Below are 18659 nucleotides of genomic sequence, written 5' to 3' on the forward strand. Positions count from 1 at the left end.
GTGTTGGGGTGTGTCCCGGTTTGGTGCATCCAATCCCAGTCCACACTTGTGCCATGGGAGACTACAACTGTTTCCAGATCAGAACGCAGCCCCCTTCCAGGCCACACGCTTCTTGGTGGGAACCTCAGCCCAGCTAGGGTTGTCCCCTTTGCTCCCCAACCGGGTCTGTTTCCAGCCATAGATGACGTACCTGCGAGTGGATGCTCTGACTCAGCTTGGCCCAGCCCCTCCCCTGTCTCGAACTCTGCCTTAGACACTGTGTCTTAGCGTCCCTGGCTCCCGCAGACCAGTAGGTACAAGAGCCTAGCTCGGCATGACCTCTGCTCCCTTCTGGTTTCTAGTTTTACTTGTGGGCTAAGCTTTGCTCAGTCGTGTCTGATCTACTCTGTTCCCTTACGAGTTGACACATTAGCCAGCTGTTGGAGCTACTTTTGCAGGACAAGCCCCAAGCCATAGCTTCTGTATGGACTGGTATTGGTGCTCAGCATTATTAGTGATTATAAGTTTTACAAAGGAAGAGTTACTGCCTGATTCAGGTCCAAGAAGCACAATGGGTTCAACCTGGAGGTAATTAAGCAGCGATTCAAAGAACCAAATCCCCAGAGCTTCCCAGCCAGGCTGCCAGCAGGCGGAGCCTGGCACCAAATGGCGCATGTGCACATGGCGGCTGTCCGGGATCCAGGCATGAGACGGCCCTCCTGAGACCCACCAGCTGCCGTGAGGCTGCTGGAGGTTTAACTTCCCAGGCCCAGGCCCAGCGTGGTGGTGCAATGGTTAAGGTCCTCACCTTGCACACCAGGAATCACATATGGGCACCAGTTCTATCCCCAAAGCCCTGCTTCCTTGCAGCTTCCTGCCTGTGCCCAGGGAAACAGTTGAGGACCGCCCAAAGCTTTGGGACCCTGCACCCGCGTGGGAGACCAGGAAGAGGCTCCTGACATTGGATCCGCATAGCATCGGCCTTTGCGCTCACTTGGGGAGTGCATCATCGGATGGAAGATCTTCCTCTCTGTCTCTCCTCTCTGTATATCCACCTTTAAAATAAAAAAATAATAAAAATAAATCTTTAAAAAAAAATTCCCAGGCCCAAGTCGCGCCCCTCCCAAATCCCATTCACCACCCAATGAAGGCAATGGGTTCGTTCCGGACATGCCCAGTCCCAGAGATCCCACCCCCCGCCCCTACTCACACCTAAGGAAGCAGCCCCGGAACCCAGCAGGTCCGGGGAACAGCTCACCATGTGCACATGGCGGCTATCCGGGATCCAGGCATGAGATGCCCCATCCTGCGACCCACCAGCTGCCGGGACACCCTGACTGGTTGTTATGTGCCAGTACTTATTCAGATGATCAGCATAAACAAACATTAAAACAAAATAACCAATCCATTCTAGTTCCATTGACATTTTTCATTAAGTCTTAAAAGAGACAAAGAGAGGTCTTCCATTGAACCCACATGGATGAAACGGCCAGAACTGAGCCAGTTTCTTCAGAGTCGAAGAGCCTGGAGCTTCTTTGGAAGTCTCCCACAAGGAACGAGCGGTGCAAGGCTTTGGTGCATCTTCTTCTATCAGAGTTTTATTTTGATTTTCCATATTCACATTTCACATATTCTTCTTTCTGTGACATTCTCTAGTAGCTTCCCAGTTTTTCATCAGCCGTATTCCTCTTTTCACCCGGGGGCCATCTGTTTTAGTTGCCTGAGATGTCAATGTCATCAGTGACTTCATCACCACAGATTGTGGCAGTGAAGTCACTGAGGGTGTGGTCCGGATCTGGTGTGTCTGCACATCTCCTGACGCAGTTGTGCCACCACCTGCTTGCTGGGCACAAGAATCTGCTGTGCATCAGAGGTGCACTCATACTGGAGCATCGTCCCTTGTGAGCAGTGCCTGACCTTGTCCTGGTCAATGTGTGCAGGCCCTGTATGCCATCTGTGCCTGGAGTGGCCAACTGTGTGGCTCCATCTGGTGCAATGGCAATGGACTTTCTGCTGCTCGTCTGATCGGGACAGACATAGACGCGACAGCAGACACGCCGGGTTATTCTCTTTCTTCTCTTCTGCCCCATGTATCTTCAGAAGACAGGTGTTTTACAATGTTTCTGTTAGACGGCTGTGGTGCCAGGATCCCCTGGGATTTCTGGGAGGAGCCTATGCTCTACGACTGGTCCTGAGACTGCTCCGTGTCAGATAAAGATGTCCTCACCTTGCACACCAGGGATCACATATGGGCACCAGTTCTATCCCAAAAGCCCTGCTTCCTTCCAGCTTCCTGCTGTGCCCAGGGAAACAGTTGAGGACCGCCCAAAGCTTTGGGACCCTGCACCCGCGTGGGAGACCAGGAAGAGGCTCCTGACATTGGATCCGCATAGCATCGGCCTTTGCGCTCACTTGGGGAGTGCATCATCGGATGGAAGATCTTCCTCTCTGTCTCTCCTCTCTGTATATCCACCTTTAAAATAAAAAAATAATAAAAATAAATCTTTAAAAAAAAATTCCCAGGCCCAAGTCGCGCCCCTCCCAAATCCCATTCACCACCCAATGAAGGCAATGGGTTCGTTCCGGACATGCCCAGTCCCAGAGATCCCACCCCCCGCCCCTACTCACACCTAAGGAAGCAGCCCCGGAACCCAGCAGGTCTGGGGAACAGCTCACCATGTGCACATGGCGTCTGTCCGGGATCCAGGCATGAGACGCCCCATCCTGCGACCCACCAGCTGCCGGGACACCCTGACTGGTTGTTATGTGCCAGTACTTATTCAGATGATCAGCATAATTAAACATTAAAACAAAATAACCAATCCATTCTAGTTCCATTGACATTCTTCATTAAGTCTTAAAAGAGACAAAGGGGGGCCCGGCGTGGTGGCACAAGTGGTTAAGGTCCTCGCCTTGCACGCCCGGGATCCCATATGGGCGCCGGTTCTATCCCAGCAGCCCTGCTTCCCCTCCAGCTCCCTGCTTGTGGCCCGGGAAAGCAGTATAGGACAGCCCAGGGCTTTGGGACCCTGCACCCGCGTGGGAGTCCAGGAAGAGGCTCCTGGCTTCAGATCGGCACAGCATCGGCCATTGCGCTCACTTAGGGAGTGAATCATCGGACACAAGATCTTCCTCTCTGTCTCTCCTCTGTATATCCGCCTTTCCAATAAAAAAAAAAGAGAGAGAGAGACAAAGGAGAGGTCTTCCATTGACCCCAATTGGATGAAACGGCCAGAACTGAGCCAGTTTCTTCAGAAGCGAGGAGCCTGGAGCTTCTTTGGAAGTCTCCCACAAGGAACGAGGAGTGCAAGGCTTTGGTGCATCCTCTTCTATCAGAGTTTTATTTTGATTTTCCATATTCACATATCACAGATTCTTCTTTCTGCGACATTCTCTAGTAGCTTCCCAGTTTTTCATCAGCCGTATTCCTCTTTTCACCCGGGGGCCATCTGTTTTAGTTGCCTGAGATGTCAATGTCATCAGTGACGTCATCACCACAGATTGTGGCAGTGAAGTCACTGAGGGTGTGGTCCGGATCTGGTGTGTCTGCACAACTCCCGATGCGGTTGTGCCACCACCTGCTTGCTGGGCACAAGAATCTGCTGTGCATCAGAGGTGCACTCATACTGGAGCATCGTCCCTTGTGAGCAGTGCCTGACCTTGTCCTGGTCAATGTGTGCAGGCCCTGTATGCCATCTGTGCCTGGAGTGGCCAACTGTGTGGCCCCATCCGGAGCAATGGCAATGGACTGTCTGCTGCTCGTCTGATCGGGACAGACATAGACGCGACAGCAGACACGCCGGGTTATTCTCTTTCTTCTCTTCTGCCCCATGTATCTTCAGAAGACAGGTGTTTTACAATGTTTCTGTTAGACGGCTGTGGTGCCAGGATCCCTGGGATTTCTGGGAGGAGCCTATGCTCCATGACGGGTCCTGAGACTGCTCCGTGTCAGATAAAGATGTACCATGCTCCAGGATTCGAAGAATCTATATCATCAAAATATCCACATTACGAAAAGTATTCCACAGATTCAATGCAGACCCTATCAAAATTCCAACAACATTCTTCTCAGAAATATAGGACATAACAGGAAACTCATCTGTTGAGAAATGTGAGCTCCCTGAACTGCGGAACCAGCCTGAGGTTGATCCAAAGCCAGGAGCCAGGAGCTCTTCTGGGTCTCCCACACAGGTGCAGAGTCCCAAGGTTTTGGGCCATCCTGGACTGCTTTCCCAGGCCACAAGCAGGAAGCTGGATGAAAAGTGGAGCTGCCGGGATTAGAACGGGCACCCACATGGGATCCCAGCACGTTCCAGGGGAGGACCTTAGGTTCTAGGCCACCATGCCGGGCCCAAACCCATTGTTTCTATGACAATTCTCTGTGATTTTCCAAGGTCTCATTTCAACTAGTATTTGAGTCAACACAAGGTCATTTCTCCTTAGTTGTTTTTAAAATGTATTTGTTTATTTGGAAAGAGTGAGGCAGAGACAGGAAAGGACAGAAACAGAGAGAAGGCTTCTTGTGGTGGTTTCTGCTCCCAAAAGATTGAACTTCTCAGGGCTGGACAGGGCAAGGCCAGGAGGCAGGCCCTGATGGAATATTCCTCAACTATATAATTGTTAATAGTCAGTGCCTGTGGTTATACATTTTATGCTTTTATTTGAATGAAACAAGTGATTACCAAACCATTTTCTCCAAAGACAGTGTATTTACCGGGTTATTTCAGAAGCTAAGAGGAACCAAGATGACGTCTGGGATGCAAGGACCCATCCTGTGTGCCTAGGTGTGATTGACATGCCAATCATCAGGTGGAGGATGGGGTGCCCTGCCTTGAGTGCTCTCCCAGCCAGGCTTCCCAAGGGACCCTGGACAACAGAGAGTACTGGGTAATGCAACACGGGGCTGAGCCCTGAATGAGCCTGTCACAAGCTTTGATCAGGTACAAGCACTGGTTTCTGTACCGGGAGTAAGCACACTGGGAGCCAGAGCAGCAATGATTCAGCTGTTTGTCTTGGCCTGTGAAAACATTACACCAAGGGCCCGGTGCATTAGCCCAGGGGCTAAAAGTCCTTGCGTTGCATGCACCAGGATCGCACATGGGCGTGGTTTTGTCTCTCCGCAGCCCCACTTGCCATCCAACTCTCGGGTTCTGGCCTTGAAAAGCAGTCAAGGCCACTCCAAAGCCTTGGGACCCTGCACCTGTGTGGGAGACATGGAAGGTGCTCCTGCCTCCTGGCTACAGATGGGATCAACTCTGGCAGTTTCGGCTGCTTTGGGAGTGAATGATCAGACAGAAGATCTTCTTGTCTCTCCTCCTGTCTGTATATCTGCCTTTCAAGAAAAATAGATACATCTTAACAAAGAGAAAACTTCAATGTGGTGGGAACAAAAGCTCACCACAGAGCCCTTGGCACTTGCTCTCTGTCTAGTCCACATTTTCTTTCTGTGTTCAGTAGAATGGCCTTGTCCCTGCTCCCTCGGAAGAAGTGTATCTCCCCTGGGCCGCTGTGCAGGCTGTCTCCCAGGTGACCAAGGTGTGAGCCTGTTGTTCTGGGAGGTCTTCAGGTGAGCCTGCTCTCCTTCAGTGCGTTGATGGTCCCTTAACGGGGTGATAGATGCTGGGAGTGTTTCCTTGTGTCACCCCCAAGATTGGAATGTACTGGGTGGGATCCAAACTTCCCCCGGGCCTGAAGAGAGAACTGACCCTAGCTGACAGGTGGAGGAGGGTGGAAAACAGAGCCCTTGAACTTCAGTCTAAATAATGGATTATCAAAACAACTCCATGGAGGCCCTTCCCAGGTGATTTGATTATGTTAATAGGCTCCAGGGAACACATGCCAATCCAATGAGTTCATTGTGGTCTGGCCCTGGGGGTTTTCTCCAATGAACTCACAGGGCAATGTCTGCTTCTACACAAACTACCTCCCGGTGGAAAATACCAGGGATGGGGGTGAAGCTATCCCCACCACAGGCATGACAGGCAATAACATGGAGGGAGTGGGACACCCCCGGGTCTGCTTTGGATGGTTCCAAAGAGTGACAGGCCGATCGTCCAATGAGAAGAGGCAGCAGGTGTGGGTGGAGTCTAGGTGGCAGGTAGGCTGTCAGCTGACAGGAAGCTCCGCCCCGTCCGCTAAACCCCACCCAGCACCGGTATATAAGTCCTTTAGCAAGGCCATGAGCTGGGATTCTCTCTGAGGAAAGTGAAGGCCAGAGCAGGCTTCTGTGCTGCACAGCTTCCCAGAGCATCCTGCGAGCTTCTAGCGAGCATCTTGTGACTTGGATCGTGAAACGGACTGACAGAAGACTTGGGTGAGTAGTCCTATCATTTGTTTACTCGGTATTTTGAGAGAGGCTCTCCAGGAAGCCTCAACACACACCCACAAAAACACACACACGAACACACACACACAGACAACCAACACACACATACAATCACACAACAAACATCACACACGCATCCTTGCTCTTATCACACCACAGTCCCAACCCCAAATCTCAGGGTGGATATCCTATTGACGGCCCCTCCCTTGCAGATTTGAACACACACCAGGGAATTGCAGCTTACTTCCTGTAATAATGTCTTTCTCGGTGAAGACTAGGGACCAATCTAGATCGTCTGAAGGGTCCTCCAGGTCTGACTCCCTAGAGATCAGACCAGGATCACCGACTGAAAATTTTGGGTATTCCAGCGAACCATTTCCTGTGCGAGCATCCCCCACAGGGAGCCGCACAGGTGCTGCCATTTCCACAATGGCTTCACGCCACATGTCATTGTCACTCATACGACCATGCCCATCCAGACATCACTCTCCCTCATCTGACACCTGCTACTGTAGGACACAAAACTCTGCAATGCCATCCCGTGGCCATCTCACAGCACCTAGCTACTCCCCAACTATGCCCACAGTTCTGCCTGAGTCAGACAACCCATGCCATGGGATTCCTGCCAACTCAGGGAACTTAAGGTCTCCCAGCCCCTTGTGCCACACTCTATCTTCCACCTCATCCTGCTCCTTGAGTAGCAGTTGTATCATTGTGGAGGAGTCAGCCCCCCTGAATGAGGGAGATCCTAGTGTGGCAGGAAATTCGCCCTGTTCCTCCCCCATCAATCCTCTCCCGCCACTGTCTCCTCTCTCTCCCAGCTACTCTCCTACCGTCCCGAGGTTTCTCCGCAACGAAGCGAACCAGAGGCAGTTGTGTCTCGAGGAGAGGCCAGGCTCCCTGGGAGCAGGAGACTTGGCCCTCATGTCTACCATGGAGGAGTCTGGGGTTCCATCGCAATGTTCTTCTCAGGGCAAAAAAGATCATAACGCCTCAGTCTTCACCACACCATCCCCTCACAATTCTCTCATGGGACCCAATGATCACTTCACCAGGCGAGTATCCCCCACAGAGAGCCCGACAGGTGCCCACCTTCCTCCAATGGCTTCATGGCATCCCTCATTGTCACCCACACGTCCATGCCCATCCAGACATCACTCTCCTCATTCTTACACATCCCCCTTTAGGACACCCAATTCTGCAATTGAATCCCATGGCTATATCGGGGTGCCTAGCTACTCCCCAACTATGCCCACAGTTCTGCCTGAGTCAGACAACCCATGCCATGGGATTCCTGCCAACTCAGGGAACTTAAGGTCTCCCAGCGCCTTGTGCCACACTCTATCTTCCACCTCATCCTGCTCCTTGAGTAGCAGTTGTATCATTGTGGAGGAGTCAGCCCCCCTGAATGAGGGAGATCCTAGTGTGGCAGGAAATTCACCCTGTTCCTCCCCCATCAATCCTCTCCCGCCACTGTCTCCTCTCTCTCCCAGCTACTCTCCTACTGTCCCGAGGTTTCTCCGAAAGAAAGCCAACCAGAGGCAGTTGTGTCTCGAGGAGAGGCCAGGCTCCCTGGGAGCAGGAGACTTGGCCCTCATGTCTACCATGGAGGAGACAGGGGTTCCATCAGAATGTTCTTCTGAGGGCACACCAAAGCCTAAGCATCAAGTTTTCAACCCTGCCATTGTCCTATTATCCTACCCTGGTTCCCAATGACACCCTCACTGTGCGAGCATCCCAAACAAGCAGCCCCACATGTGTCGCCATTTCTCCAAAGAATGCACACCACCCATCATTGTCACCCACACAACCAAGCCCATCCAGACATCACTCTCCCTCTTCTGACACCTCCTCCCGAAGGACACTCAATTCTGCAGTGCCATCCCGCGTCCATCTCATGGCACCTAGCTACTCCCCAACTATGCCCACAGTTCTGCCTGAGTCAGACAACCCATGCCATGGGATTCCTGCCAACTCAGGGAACTTAAGGTCTCCCAGCTGCAAGTGCATCAGTCTGTCTTCCACGTCATCCTGCTCCTTGAGTAGCAGTTGTATCATTGTGGAGGAATCAGCACCCCTAGGAGAGGGAGGTCCTAGTGTGGCAGGAAATTCTCCCTGTTCCTCCACCATCAACCCTCTCCCACCACAGTCTCCTCTCTCACGCAGCTGCTCCCCTATCCTCCAGAGATTTCTCCGTGAGGTCAATAACCAGAGCCATTTGTGCCTCGAAGAGAGGCCAGGCTCCCTGGGAGCAGGAGACTTGGCCCTCATGTCTACCATGGAGGAGACTGGGGTTCCATCTGAATGTCCTTCTCAGGGCACACCAGGGCCTGACTCCCTAGTGTATACCTCGGTATCTTCTCCCTTTTCCCACAATTGTTCCAGTGAGCCGACTGCATTGGAACCTCGATGTTCCTCTCCTATTGCCTCTGGCCCATCACTGCCTTCCCTCCTTCTATCTCCCATCGCAAACTGTTCCTCCCCACGTGACTCTATTTTTGAGGAGAAATGTGCTCTCCTGTCTCAGGGACCTGCCGTTGTCTCAGGCCTTTCAAATGCTTCTTCCAGCTTCACCACAGTCCGAGCACTCCCACACCTTAATCCCCTTCATGCTTCAACTAGCTACTCCACAACAATGCATGGATTTCCACCTGCATCAGACCACCCATTTCCGGGGACTGCTTGTGAGTCGGGGCCTTTAAGGTCTCCTAGTCCTGTGTCCCTCAGTCTTTCTTCTATCTCATCCACTTCATTGCCCACCGACATGACAGATGAGGGGGAGTCAGCCCTCCAGACTCAGGGAACTTCTGATGTTTCCAGAACTTCACAATGTTCCTCTCCCCCGATTGTCATGGCATCACTCCCATCTCTCAGTCTTTCCTCCGTCTCCACTTGCACTTCCCCCACTGGCCCCACAATTCTGGGCGAGTCAGCCCTACTGAACTTGAGGAGACTCCGTTCCCCTGGGATATTTGGGGCCTCCTCCCCACTGTCTGCCCTCACTTCTCCAGCTCACAGAGAATCTTCCAGGGGCCTTAGCTATTCCCCAAGTGACCCCATGTGGACCACGGCTTCTAACCTCCATGTACAGGCTGCATTCTTCTCTCCTCACTTCCCAGGGGAGACTGCCCACCCGACAGGGCAAATACCTTGGCCCCTGCACACCTCTCTCACTTGTTTTGACACATCCACTCCTCCTTACTCCGGAGTGCTTGGAGACTCTGCCACACCCCACCTCTATGCTTGGTGTCATCCATCTCATGGATTGCTTCCTGAGAGAGCCACACACACCCACAACCCCAGTCCCAGTCTTAGCTGCTACAGAGACCATTTCAGTGGCCGCCCTCACACTCACAGCTGCCCTTCCACTTGCTACTGTCATGGGCTGGCTCGCAGAAGAGGTGCTGGTAGCAGGCATCCCCATCACCCTAGACAATATGCTCCCTGACCACCCAGGGTCATCTCCCTAGCCAATGGCTGCCAATGCCCATGCAGCCAGCAAGCCCCAGATGATTTCATGCCTGCAGGTTGCCCTGCCAGTACAGTGCTGGCTTCATCCCTTTGCATGGCACTGACACTGAAGGGGGAGCTCCAGCAGAAAATCTCTGCTTTAGAAAGGTGATCCTGTCCCCACTTATGTCTCTTTCCTTATGTAGCTTTCCTTTCTGGCTTCAGCAGAAATGACAGTTTTCACAATGTCCCCCATCCTGTTCTTGCTGTCCTTGGAGCCAGACTCTATTGGCCCTGTCGGTGTGATCATGTTAGGTTCTGTTTTGAGTAATACCTGTGCCAGGTGACTGGCACTCTTGTCATTCTCATGGAGGATTTTTGTGTCAATTGATGAGGAAGTCTGTCCATTGATTTTCTCTGTGCAGAGTGATATTGTCTTGCAGTTTTTGTGTTCTATGGGTTGGATATGTCAGATTCATTGAGTTTGTGATGCTAAATCCACTTTGAAATTGAAGGTTATATCCTAGATGGTCTTGTTATACCTCTGCATGCCGTACAGAGGAGCGCTACACACTGATTCCGATTTGGAAGTCCTGATTGCCAGCAGTGCAGAGGAGCTCATGCTGAAAGACCTCTCCACCCCAAACTACAGAAACACGTGGTGTATTTGTTGGCATGATTACAGAGAAAGACACCCATCCCTCTCTAAGGTCTCATGATCTAAGTATCCATCTTGAAATTCCTTCAGAGTGGAATGAATTTTTCATCTCAGAACCAAGGAGAAACGATGGAATGAGGCATAGCTTTTAAAGTTGTGTTCTGAGTAATTAACTGAGAACCTAAGAATTTAACTGATTTTTTTTTTCAGATGTATTTGATTGGAATGTCAGATATACAGAGGAGAGACAGAGAGGAAGATCGTCAGTCCATTGATTCACTCCCTAAGTGGCCGTGATGGCTGGAACTGAATCAATCCGAAGGCAGGAGCCCAAGGCTTTGGCCTGTCCTCGACTGCTTTACCGGGCCACAAGCAGGGATCTGGAAGGGAAGTGGAGCTGCTGGTATTAGATCCGGTGCCCAGACGGGATCCTGGGATGGTAAAGGCGAGGATATTAGCCGCTAGGTCATGATGCTGTGCCTTAAACACTGGGATTTTATAAGCAATCAAGCCTCAGGCAATAGTTTTCTTTCTTTTTCTTTTCCTTTTTCTTTTTTTTTTTGAATATGAAAAATGTATTACTAGACTTCTGACACCGACATTTATGATCTTGGTCTCTCTTTCTTGCCTTTGTATAAGGCCAGGAGGGACACATTTGCTACTTTGACCACCTTAAATGAGACACCAGGAATGTCACCAAGGGCATGGCCCTTCCGCCCAAATCCAGCCACCAGCACTTGGTTGTTTTCCTAGATGAAGTTGAGGCAGCCATCGTTGGGCACGAAGGCCGTGATCTTCTTGCCGTTCTTGATCAGATGCACTTGGAGGGACGCACTTCCTGATGGCTGAGTTGGCTTGCTTGGCCTCCACGCCCACTTTCTCCAGCACAATGCCCTTGGCGTGGGACAGGCACCGCGGAATGGATTGGCCTTGAGCGCCATGTCCAGGTGCGCCTTCCTGTACTGTTTGTAGTGCCACTTCTGGTCGCGCTGGTGGTTGCAGACCTTCCTGGCAGGGCGGAGGCCATGGCAATTTCCCATGTTGCCCAGGACGCTCGGGCCTGAGCCAAACTCAGGCAATAATTTGGGTCCACTTTTCAGGGCTTTGTCTGGGGCCAGTCTGAAACGGTGGGAAAACCATACCTTTGGGAGCAAGACAGACTAAGCTCAAAATTTGGCTTTGTCTTTCATGAGCTGTGACTCTAGGGCAAGCTCTGATCATTCTCAGGCTTTGTATTGCTACTGGGGTGTTTAAATAAGAGAAGGTATGCATTGAGTACGTGACATTGAATCATAGTGACTCTTGAAGTGTGCCTAAGCATAAGCATTGCTTGCAAACTTGTTAGAACTCGCCTTCTAGGTCTTTCCAAGGCTTGGTGAGGTCTCAGAGCATATTCTTTAGCACCTGATAGAAGTGCAGAAAATGCTGCCTTTCTGACTCTGTTTGTTTGCTATCCGCATAGATGATGTCTGATACTTTCGCCAATGCAACAGTTCAGGAGTCAACACGTTCTCTCCTCTAACCTCTCTTTCTTTTTGTTTTCCCTTCCTTCTCCCTAGTGAAAGTTGACATTCATCACACAAACTCAGAGAATATTAACATTGTCAAGAGCCAAGTAAGGAGGGAACCGCCACCATCTCCCCCCCTCCTCCTCCCCCCCCCGCATTGGCATTCCAGAGGCTTTGTTTATTTATGTGCCTTATAAAGTGCTTGGGCTCAGCGGGTTATCAGGAAGATTCAGAGTGTGCCTGGAAGGAGTCTTGATGTAGCGCTTTCCGCCCACCCGTCCGGTGTCTCCTGCTAAAACCGCTGCAAGTTCATAGCCACCTAGTCCTGATGAGGGCATATGGCCAACTTAGCACCCAGTATGAGCAACAGGGAGAGGTAAAGTCAGATTTCCGTAGAGAAGGAGAGAAAGAGAGATGTTCCCAGCACTCGCTCTTGGCATCTCTCTGCATGGCCTCATCTTAGCAGGACTAGATGATTGTGGGTAAGTGGCTTAACTGTTCTGCCTCAGTGTTCTTCTTCCTTTTTATTATTATTTTTTAAAATTTATTTATTTTTGTTGGAAAGGCAGATATGCAGAGAAGAGGAGAGACAGAGAGGAAGATCTTCTGTCCACTGATTCACTTCCCAAGTGACTGCAACAGCCAGAGCTGAGCCGATCTGAAGCCAGGAGCCTGGAGGTTCCACCAGGTTTTCCATGCGGGTACAGGGTCCCAAGGCTTTGGGTCATCCTCAACTGCTTTCCCAGGCCCCAAGCAGGGAGCTGGATGGGAAGTAAAGCTGCTGGGACACTAACCAACACCCATATGGTATCCCAATATGTGCAAGGTAAGGACTTTGGCATCTAAGCTATCATGCTCGACCCAGTTTAAAGCAATCTTGCAGAACTCTTGTGAGAAATGTACAAAATTCCCAGACATTATGTGACCTTTTATGAAACACCCTGCAAATGTAATATTGTCAGGTTATTACTAAGTGGTAATAGGCATCAGGTGAATAGTTATTTGATTAATGGCTAATTGAGTGATCATTTGAAGGAATGAACAAAATCTCATGCTTTTTGATAGCAAGGTTTCTCTCCCGGCATGAAAACAAATTTCACAAAAAACTGTTGTTTTAAGTACTAAGAGCACCCCAATGCCTGTAAATGCCTGGATCAACACAGCTGAACAACACAATTTAATGTGTAATAGCCCCAAGCTGGCAGCCATCCAAGGGACTGTCCAAAGATGAATGGACAAAGAGATTGGCTGTGGGATGTCCTTACACTGGAAACCAGCAAGCAATACCAAGGAACTACTGACAGGTGAAACGACTTGAATGAAACTCAAAAGCAGGATGCAGATCAAAGCAAGCTAGACCTTGAGGGGTGCATAGATGACTTCATTCTAGAACATTGTAGAAAAGGCAAACTTAACCTGGAGTCAGGAAGCACAGCAGTGGTTACCTGATCAGGAATGGTCTTTAGGATGAGTTACAAAAGGGGCTGATGGAGAGCTTCCCTGGCAATCAAGAAGTGCTGAATCTTGGGAGTTGTGGCAGCAACAAAACTGTAGGATTTTGTTAGACTCCATTGTAAATGGATGGATTTTATTGTCAATGACGCTTCAACTAAAGTTGCCTTTGGAAGGGCAAAAAAAAAAAAAAAAACAGTTACACTAGTCTGCCCTGTGTCTTTGGTGTGCTGTTACTCAGTCTCCTTTACCAATGCTTGCCACCCCAAGGGGGCACAGCAGGGGGAAGGACTATGTGGCAAGCAGATATTCTGAGCCTGTTCCCCAGGGGCTTTCCTGTGTTGCTCTTATTAAATGCGAATCTCTCTTTTTTTTTTTAAAGCATTAATTTCTTTTTTTTTTAAGATTTATTTATATTTGGAAAGTTAGATATACAGAGAGGAGAGACAGAGAAGAAGATCTTCCATCCAATGATTCACTCTCCAAGTGACTGCAACAGCCGATGCTATGCTGATCCGAAGCCAGGACGCAGGAACCTCCTCTGGGTCTCCCACATGGGTGCAGGGTCCCAAGGTTTTGGGCCATTCTCAACTGCTTTCCCAGGCCATAAGTAGGGGCCTAGAAGGGAAGTGGATCTGCTGGGATTAGAACCAGCGCCCATATGGGATCCAAGCGCGTTCAAGGTGAGGACTTTAGCCGCTAGGCTACACCGTCAGGCCCGAACCTCTTTTTTTTTTTTTAGGATTTATTTATTTATTGAAAAGTCAGATATACAGAGAGGAGGAGAGACAGAAAGGAAGATCTTCGTCCGATGATTCACTCCCCAAGTGACCACAATGGCCGATGCTCTACCGATCTGGAGCCAGGATCCAGGAACCTCTTCTGGTTCTCACACAGGGGTGCAGCGTCCCAAGGCTCTGGGCCATCCTCGACTGCTTTCCCTGGAAACAAGCAGGGAACTGGATGGGAAGTGGAGCTGTCAGGATTAGAACCAGTGCCCATATGAAATCCTGGCGCATTCAAGGCCAGGACTTTGGCTGTCACGTCATGCCACCATGCCCGCAAACCCCTTATTTTAGCACTAACCTGGCGAATGCATTTAACACCAGTGCTCAAGCCTCGCAGGAATTGTTTGGGGCACCTTGTTCATTCTTAGCGAGTTATGCCACTGTGACAAGCTGTGACAGCATTGTCCAGGCTACACAGTGAGAGACTGTGGCTTCCTCCCTGTTGGGGTGTGGTTGCAGTGATTTCCCCACCCCTGAAAGGAAAAGGGCCAGCATTGGATGGAGCACTAGGAATGTAGAAACGCTGCTGGGTCTACCACATCCCACCCAACTCTGACCTCCCCCTCCCCCAGCTGCCTAACATCGTAAGGACCACCCTGTTACACACTAACTTGCTGTTCCATCATAGCTGTCTGGTCAACATCTTTGGGGTTCTCCTTAGAAGGTTCCTGAAGATACCAGAGAGCATTGGCTGCAGCATGTGCGGAGCACCTCAAGCTGAGCTACCTTAGGGTTCATTATGATGTTAAGTGACACACCTCCAACGACAGCATCATCTGAACCATCAGCTACCCCATAAAAGGACTGCCCCAGTTTTGCTGGAGAAGCAGTGGCCATTCTTCCTCTAGAAGAGTCTGCTTGCGTTGCTCTCAACACTGCCCTCTGCTGGTGCCCTATTGTGTCTCCTTGACACAATCATGCTCCATTTGCCCTAACCTTACTTTCCCCAACCACTTTCTAAAAGTGAAAGCAATTTGGTCTCCCTCCTCCTCCCACCACTCTGTCTCCTAGAGAGCTTGTCATTAGAACTAATCTCTTTCTCAGCAGATGAGCTCACTGTTGTTTTTGGCGTTGTGCTTTGTCCACAAGTGGATAGACCTGTTGCCTAACAACATATCCATCTCGTATCTTCTTCATGTTTTACTCACTGAGCTGAAAAATGAAAATAGTCATTTGACTCATTTGGAACCTAGGAAAACTCTCAAAAAACTAAAGATAACTGTTGATTAAATGTTGAGTCTCTTTTAGTTTCAGAGATGTACTTTTCTCTTCCCTCCAAATTATTTGTTTGAAAGAAAAATATGATCTTACTGAACAAACTATTTTATTATTTAATTTTTCATCACTTAATCATCTATTTGGAAAATTTCCTTGAGTCATCGGATACTCTGAATGAACTTTCTGTTAATTAACTATTGTCCCATAACAAGTGGCATCAGATTAGTCTCATTTAGCTGTTTGAGGTCAGTTTGGGTGACGTTGGTCCATTTGTCTTCATCTTACTCTTAGGACCAGCAAACAAGTTCTAGAGCGATTTCAAGATGACAGAAGTGTACGGGCCACACCTAAACCACACACTTCAAGCCTCTGTGTTTTCACATCTGCTAACACCACAATGGCCAGAACGAACCGTATAAAGTGAGCCTGATGTCAGGGACAACGCACTAGACTCCACTGTTGTGGAAGAATTGCAGCTATACAGCGAAGGTTGTAAATAGAGGAGAGGTTTAACCTGGGGCCAATAATTAAACCCATTACAAAGCTCCTATTCAGGGGCCTGCACAATGGTACGGAAAGACCAATCCTCCACCTGGCGGCACCAGTATCCTATCTGGGTACCAACTTTGGAGCCAGCTGCTTCTAATCCAGCGGTCTGCTCATGGCCTGGGAAAGCAGTGAGGAATGGCTCGAGCCCTTGGGCCTCCGCACTCACGTGAGAGAGCTGGAAGAAGCTCCTAGTTCCCAGCTTCGGATCAACTCAGCTCTAACTGTTGCTGCTATTTGGAGATGGATTTGTGAACCAGCAGATGCATGCGCGCACTCTCTCTTTGATTTTCACGTAAAATAAGTATCTGAATTTTTTTTTAAAAAAGCTCATTTTCAATGACAGACTCACATGGACAGTTTACCATTCACATGACGCTATGTTCCAGCTACTGTTATAAATGCTTTAAAAATATTGAATTCTCAGTACAGGCTTATGAAGGATTAATTATTATTGAACATCTTGGTGTGTTTATTAGAGAAGGAGAGTGGCAGACATGCACACACACACACAAACACAGAAAACTGATGCAATGATTCACTCCCCAGATACATATTACATCCAGTGTGGGGCAACGCTTGGAACTGCAGGCCACATCTCCTCTATGGGTGATCTGAACAGGACTGCCTGAGCCATCAGCCCCACCTCCCTGGGTCTTCACTGGCTGGGAACAAGACAGGAGCAAGAGCTAGGAGTCATACCTGGAGCTGGAGCTAGGAGTCCAATCTATGTATTGCAAGAGCAGGCACGGGCACCTTCATGACCAAGTTAAATGTCTGTTCCCAATAAGTATCATCATTCACTTTATTTATCAGACAAGAAGACTGACTTAGGGGCCTGGCATGTTAGCCCTGTGGCTGGAGTCTCTGCCTTACATGAATGGGAATTCAATATGGGTGCTGGTTCGTGTCCCAGCTGCTCTGCTGTGCTTCACATCCAGCTCCCTGTGTGTGACCTGGGAAAGAGTCGAGGATAGCCCAAAGCCTTGGGATCCTGAACCAATGTGGGAGACCTGGAAGAGCTCCTGGCTCGTGGCTTGGATCGGCACAGTGCTGGCCATTTCGGTCACTTGGGGAGTGAATCACTGGACAGACGGAAGATATTTCTCTCTGTCTCCCCTCCTTTCTCTCTATATATCTGACTTTGCAATCTAAATAAATAAATCTTTAAAAAAAGATGACAGATCGGGCCCGGAGCAGTGGCACAGTGGTTAAGGTCCTCGCCTACCATGCCCGGGATCCCATATGGGCGCCAGTTCTATCCCAGCAGCCCCGCTTCCCTTCCAGCTCCCTGCCTATGGCCTGGAGAAGCAGTCGAGGACAGCCCAAGGCTTTGGGACGCTGCACCCATGTGGAAGACCTAGAAGAGGCTCCTGGCTTTGGATCAGCATAGCATCGGCCCATTGCGCTCACTCTGAGAGTGAATCATTGGATGGAAGATCTTCCTCTCTGTCTCTCCTCTCTGTATATCTGCCTTTCCAATAAAAAAATAATCAAAATAAATCTTCAAGAAAAAAAATGATGACAGATCCATAGTCTCTCAATTCACACACAGAATGTTCCATTTATGTGTAAGAGATGTACAAAGCTATTTAAGCAACAGAATCAGCTTAAAAAGCACATGAATACACACAGTGGTAGAAAAGTGTATTAGTGACAGTACTGTGAATATAGAAATACAGATCCTCAGGCTTGAAATGGCATGTTATTTCCATTCATACCAAAGACCAGAGTCACCGCTATGAGTACAGCACATCATCGAATATTGTAAAGAAGTTGGCCTGCCCTAATGATCCTTCTAGACAACTTGGAGGAATATTGGTGTTTGTGGCGACAGAAAATTTATTTGAAAGCAAATCAGCATCACTCACACAGTACTGTATATTAAAAGATGCTGTGTGCAGAAAGGGAATTCAATTTACATTTGCCTGAATTTGGTCAAAAAAAATAGTCTGAATGCTCCTCAGTTTTTTTCACAAACCTAGAAATGGCACCAACTCTATTGCTTAAAATATATTATACACAGGAATATAATCCCACAATCTATGCTGAATTTGTAGGATTAGTAGCTGTACGGTTTCAGGACTTCAACTGTTCCATCTTGGTGGTACTCACTGAGATAAATGAACATTGGTAAGTTGGCACGGCGACATGGCCTAGCAGCTAAGGTCCTCGCCTTGAATGTGCCGGGATCCCATAAGGACACCGGTTCTAATCCCGGCAGCCTCACTTCCCATCCAGCTCCCTGCTTGTGGCCCAGGAAAGCAGCCAAGAACTGCCCAAAGCTTTGGGGCCCTGAACAAGTGTGAGAGACCCCGAAGAGGTTCCTGGTACCTGGCTTCAGATTGGCGCAGAAACGGCCTTTGCGCTCAGTTAGGGAGTGAATCATCGAATGAAACATCTTCCTCTCTGCTTCTCCTCCTCTATGTATATCTGACTTTGTAATAAAAAAAATAAATCTTTTAAAAAAAAAACAACAAAAAGATTTTTAACTTTAAAGGTACAAAGTCTTTTGTCTATGAAGAACTTAGGTAATGATTGCACACTGTGTAGGCGAAGCTGGGTCACACCCACTCTAGGCAAGTGTACAGCAGGCAGACGCTGTGACCACACTAGGTGGTCAGGGGTTTGCAAACAGAACTGGAATTTACAGGTTTAATATGCAAAGCTCTACAACCACCTGAAGCTGGAAAGCATGAAGGCTGAGGAGCTTGAAAGCACTGGTATGCCACAAG

The 18659-nt window shown here is 49.2% G+C and overlaps 3 pseudogenes; all 3 read right to left on the reverse strand.

Moving 5' to 3' along the window:
- Positions 1-1603: 1603 nt before the first annotated feature.
- Positions 1604-2666, reverse strand: LOC121146749 (annotated as a pseudogene).
- A 679-nt stretch (positions 2667-3345) lies between these two features.
- Positions 3346-7481, reverse strand: LOC121146760 (annotated as a pseudogene).
- A 3511-nt stretch (positions 7482-10992) lies between these two features.
- On the reverse strand, positions 10993-11452 carry LOC121146792 (annotated as a pseudogene).
- Between the last annotated feature and the right edge of the window lie 7207 nt (positions 11453-18659).

Source organism: Ochotona curzoniae, unplaced genomic scaffold (genome assembly GCF_017591425.1).
Source record: "Ochotona curzoniae isolate NIBS_2020 unplaced genomic scaffold, NIBS_Ocur_1.0 contig_1338, whole genome shotgun sequence".
NCBI classification, from domain to species: Eukaryota; Metazoa; Chordata; class Mammalia; order Lagomorpha; family Ochotonidae; genus Ochotona; species Ochotona curzoniae.